Source organism: Capra hircus, chromosome 16, assembly GCF_001704415.2.
Source record: "Capra hircus breed San Clemente chromosome 16, ASM170441v1, whole genome shotgun sequence".
Classification (NCBI taxonomy): domain Eukaryota; kingdom Metazoa; phylum Chordata; class Mammalia; order Artiodactyla; family Bovidae; genus Capra; species Capra hircus.
In genome coordinates, this window is record NC_030823.1 from 71969020 (window position 1) to 71975149 (window position 6130).

Here is a 6130-nt window from a genome sequence, read left to right on the forward strand (position 1 = left end):
GCAGCCTTCGTTGAAGGTTCTCATGTATAATTATTTAGCTAAAATCACTAGCCTTGGGAATTGCTTATTAATGCTCCTCACTGTGATTTTTACCTGTAAGCAGCCTAATTTAAATTGTTTGTTACAGCCAAGAGAAATCTCTAAATATAACTGTATCATTTTTCAGTTCAGTTCAGTTTAGTTGCTCAGTCGTGTTCCACTCTTTGGGACCCCATGAATCGCAGCACGTCAGGCCTCCCTGTTCATCACCAACTCCCGGAGTTCACTCAGACTCATGTGCATTGAGTCCATGATGCCATCCAACCATCTGATCCTCTGTCGTCCCCTTCTCCTCCTGCCCCCAATCCCTCCCAGCATCAGGGTCTTTTCCAATGAGTCAACTCTTCGCATGAGGTGGCCAAAGTATTGGAATTTCAGCTTTAGTATCAGTCCTTCCAATGAACACCCAGGAATGGTCTCCTTTAGGATGGACTGGTTGGATCTCCTTGCAGTTCAAGGGACTCTCAACAGTCTTCTCCAACACCACAGTTCAAAAGCATCAATTCTTTGGCACTCAGCTTTCTTCACAGTTCAACTCTCACATCCACACATGACCCCTGGAAAAACCATAGCCTTGACTAGACGGACCTTTGTTGGCAAAGTAATGTCTCTGCTTTTTAACATGCTGTCTAGGTTGGTCATAACTTTCCTTCCAAGGAGTAAGCGTCTTTTAATTTCATGGCTGCAATCACCATCTGCAGTGATTTTGGAGTCCCAAAAATAAAGTCTGACACTGTTTCCACTGTTTCCCCATCTATTTCCCATGAAGTGATGGGACCAGATGCCATCTTAGTTTTCTGAATATTGAGCTTTAAGCCAAGTTTTTCACTCTCCTTTTTCACTTTCATCAAGAGGGTTTTTAGTTCCTCTTTACTTTCTGCCATAAGGGTGGTATCATCTGCATATCGGAGGTCATTGATATTTCTCCCGGCAATCCTGATTCCAGCTTGTGCTTCTTCCAGCCCAGCGTTTCTCATGATGTACTCTGCATAGAAGTTAAATAAGCAGGGTGACAATATACAGCCTTGACGTCCTCCTTTTCCTATTTGGAACCAGTCTGTTGTTCCATGTGTACATTGAGAAAAAAAAAAAAAACAACCCACATACCCCCAAATTTATCTCCTATTCTGACCTTTCCCCTGATTTCCAAATGCAAATATCCAACTAACTGCCTTCCTGACATCTATGATAAATAGGCATCTCAAAGCTAACACACCCAACACAGAGAACCTGATTTCTACGCGCCATGACCCCTGCCGGCCTCATCAGCTCTCCCAGTCTTTCCCAGTTCACTTAATAGCACAGCCACTCAGAAGTGATGCCAAAACCTCTTAGTATTTCTCTCTTTCCCTTCCAACCCCCTCCATATTAAATCTATACTCAAGTTTTGTCAATTCTACCTATAAAATATGTCCCCAACCTAATAAGCATTTCTCAACTTCTCAACTAGCATCAAAACCCGAGCCCCATCAATTCTTACCTAGACTATTTCAATAGCTTCCTATTAATATCTTTATATCCACTTTTTAACCTTTACAAATGACATATTAGAAAGAAATCATATCACTCACCTGCTTAAAACCCTCTTTAGCCCTCTGTGTTTCAAATTAAGCACAAACCCCTTACTATGGCCTAAGTCCACACATGATCTGGAAACCACCCATCTCTCTGATCTCAACTGTAAGACTTCCCACACTCATTTACTCACTCACTACTTCTCAGCCACAGTTCTTTCAGCATCTGGGACATACCAAGCCGTTTCCACCTCAAAGTGTTTGCATTCTGTTCTCTATGACCTTTCCTGAGCGTCATATTCCAGCTCCTCCTTGTCATGCAGATATCGGCTTAAATGTTATCTCCTCCAAGAATCCTGACCTGACAGACACACCATGCAGGCACAGGCACACACGCACGCACATGCACACATACCCCCACGTGCACACACACGCACACACACATCCTCGCTCTCACTCACCTCTGAAACTTGCTCCTTGACACCTACCGCAACTACCTCTTTCGTGGCACTACAACCAATAAACCCACACCATCTCTTCCATGGAGGAGCGAAGTGTTACTAGAGGGTAGAAGACAGTGAAAGAGCCGTAGAAGCCGGCTTAAAAAGGAAAAAGAAGGAAAATCCAGCCCTAGGGCCGTAGACTTAGAGTTTGTTGAGAAAGAGATGGGGAAGTTACAGAACCATATAACCTGTAGGCCTTTCCCTTCAGATTTTAGACTATCTTAATTACCCCAAGTCAAAAAAGGGGTAAGAAAACACAGAGGGCTTGGGTCTCCTCTATACATGGAGAAAAAATAGGGACAATGCCAAGCAACTTGCAGTAAAATAGAGTATAGAGGCAGGTTTTCTGTAGTGTCCTCTATTTAGATAGCCCTTGGCATCTAAGACCTCCGCCAGGGACAGCGTTAGAAACAGCCCCACTTCCGCTTCTCACTCACCTATCCAACCCCTTCTCCACAATGCCCTGGGTATCACGCCTTCAGGTCCATAATTTCTCACCTTCCACAATGAAAGTGAAATACCTGGTAAAGTGTGGTAACAAGCTTGGATCCAAATGACAGAGGACCCCAACCTTCTTTTTCCATGTAATACATTTGATATGAATTTCTAAAGATCAGACAGACTCTAATTACAGCAAATGTCAGGGAATGAAAAACCATGGGATGCTGATACAAAAGAAAAACATTTCAAAAGAGGCAGGTTTTTCTGGTGTCCTTTAAATCATGCCATTTCAAACATTTGTGTACTCTACAGACAGAGGTGAAAGAGCTATTCAACCGCACTTACATGAGAAATGAAAATATGAATGATGCTGAACTATTTTTACTTACCGGAGTACCAAAAAATCCACAAGTTATGACACTCTGTTGGAAGAGCTGTGAATTATATATTTCTGGTATAATGCAAAATGGTACAATGCATAAGGACAGGAATTTTGCAATTTCTATAAAATGGTGTAAGAATTACTCTTTGAGTCATTTTTTTTTTAAGAAATCTACTTAAAAACAGACCACTAATAAGCAGTAACAAACATACAAAAGTATTCACTGTGGCATAATTTCAACAGCAAAAATTTTAAAACAAAGCAACTTCCATTGGTAGGAAATTAATTAAATAAATTTTGGCATGTTCACATAATAGAGCACAAGGCAGCCAGGAAAACTCTACAATATATAGTTAGGTTTCCTTTTCAAAAAAAAGAAAGCAATATGGGAAAAAAACATACATATATTTCACCTTTTGTAGGAAGAAACATTATATATTTCTGGAATGGGTTGCCATTTTCTTCTCCAGGGGATCTTCCTGACCCAGGGATCAAACCCACATCTCTTATGTTTCCTGCATTTGCAGGCCGGTTCTTTTTTTTCTCTGCTCACAGGATCTCTTATTGTACAAAAGTTTTAAATTTAAAAATGGTACAATTTATCAGTTATTTCCTTCTGGGTCTGCTTTCTGTGACTCAAGGACTTGTTTCTCACACTGAAATTACACTGTATACGAAATATTCTCCTAAAAGTTTTAAAGTTAATCCAAATAATATTTACTTTAGTGTAAAGCATGAGGTACAGATCAATTTTTATTTTTTTGCATATGGATAAACATTTGTCCCAGCATCACTTAATAAGTAACCAATCTTATCCACTGAATTGTGATACTCACATTTTACATAAATTTCCATGTAAATGAGTATCTTTTCGTGTTCTTTCTATAGTGTCTGATTAGACTATTTGTCTGTATCTGGGCCAATTCCACACTATGTTAATTACAGCAACTTTACAACGAGCTCTGGATATCAGCAGGACCAATCCCTGAAGTAGGGACAGCTAACTGCCTCAGTCTCCATTCTCTCTCTTCCTTTTAGTTATGGAATCAACCTCTGGATTTAACTTGTTCTGCTCAGGCAGAACTATTCTAGGCTTCCCTTGCAGTTAGACATGAGCATGTGACTAAGTTCTGGCCATTTGCACGTGAGCACAAATTATCTGTTTGCAATTCCTGGATTGTATCCTTAAAAAGACTGACTTTTTCCCTTTCCCTTTCTGGGGACTGGAATATACATACGGTAACTTCAAATGTGCCAAGGAAGACATCTTACAGGTCATCAAAGCAAGACAAATGAACTCACCAACTAGAATCACCTAATTCCATCCTGCCTAGGAGCTTGGAGTTTTACATAAGAGAGAAGTAAACTTTCCTTGTTTAACCCCTTGGTCTCTGAGAAAGCAACCAAATGGATATCTTATTAACACACACCCATGTTCCTTTACTTGAAAGCGAACTTAGTTCTTCTTGGCTGTTTGAACTGTCATATACACTTAAGAATTAACTTGTCTGCTCTCTGAAAATTCCTGATGGGATTTAGATTAGGACTGCATTGAATTCATAGATCAATTTGGGGCACCCTGTGAATTTAAACACACTGCATATTTCTACCTATAAAATTATTTATCTCTTCATTTACATATCTTCTTTTATATCTATATATAAATCTTTTTAACTTCCTGTATACAAGTCATAAACAACCTTTGTTCATTTTGTTCCTGGGTATTTACAGATTTCATAATACTCTAAAAAAGGTCTTATTTTACTGCATTTCCTAATTATTTGTTGCCTACTATACAGGAATGTGATAGTGTTAGTCACTCAGTCATGTCTGACTCTTTGCGACCTCACGGACTGTAGCCCTTCAGGCTACTCTGTCCATGGGATTCTCCAGGCAAGAATACTGGAGTGGATTGCCATTCCCTTTTCCAGGGGATCTTCCCAAACCTGGTCTCCTGCATTGTGGGCAGACTCCTTACCATCTGAGCCTCCAGGGAAGCCCATATAGGAAAGCAGTGGATTTTTATAAAGTGATCTTGCAAAAGCTGGCTTAAAACTCAACATTGGAAAAACTAAGATCATAGCATCCAGTCCCATCACTTCATGGCAAATAGATGGGAGGGAAAATGAAAACAGTGACAGACTTTATTTTCCTGGGCTCCAAAATCACTGTGGACGGTGATTTCAGCCATGAAATTGAAAGATGCTTGCTCCTTGGAAGAAAAGCTATGACAAACTTAGACAGTGTATTAAAAAGCAAAGACATCACTTTGCCAACCAAAGTCCATATAGTCAAAGTGATGGTTTTTCCAGTAGTCATGTATAGATGTGAGAGCTGGACTATAAAGAAGGCTGAGCACTGAAGAAATGGTGACTTCAAAATGTGGTGTTGGAGAAGACTCCTGAGAGTCCCTTGGGCAGCAAGGACATCAAACCAGTCAATTCTAAAGGAAATCAGCCCCAAATATTCACTGGAAGGACTGATGCTGAAGCTGAAGCTCCAATACTTTGGTTACCTGATGTGAAGAGCGTACTCATTGGAAAAGACCCTGATGCTGGGAAAGACTGAGGGCAGGACGAGAAGGGGGCAATGGAGGATGAGATGGTTGGATGGCATTATCAACTCAATGGACATGACTTTGAGCAAACTGCAGGAGATGGTGAAGGACAGGGAAGCCTGGTGCGCTGCAGTCCACGGGGTTGCAAAGAGTCGGACATGACTTAGCGACAGAACAACAACAATAATTACATAGAAAGTGAAACTGGGAGACAACGAACTTGGATATCAAGCTTAGGAGATTTTCAAGCAAAGTGCTAAAGGTGGCAGCCTGGTGTCTTCATGCTATATATGGTTAAATTTGAGAGGAATGAGATAAAGTGAGGGAAGAACTGTTAAGCAGAAAGGAACTAGTACCCGATGATTTGGAAAATCCTCGGCTATAAATTATGCTAAAATCAGGGGTTCGGTGTCAAGAAAGCACGCTCTGAGACACAGCCAAGGTGGGGCTAGACCGCCTTTGGCCGGTGCCTCAAACAGAATAAAGGGTCAGAATGCTCAGTGACTCTGAGCGCTCTCTGAAGAAGTCAGACACGTGACTCACAGATCTCCTTAGCCACTCCAGCAGAAGCCAGAAACAGAGACAGAACCATCCAGAAAAGACTGTGGAGGGGCGTCCTGTCTGAAGGAAGGAGCCCGCCCCCCGATATAGAGGGAAGACTCACGAGAACCTTTCCTGAGACTACACTACACCA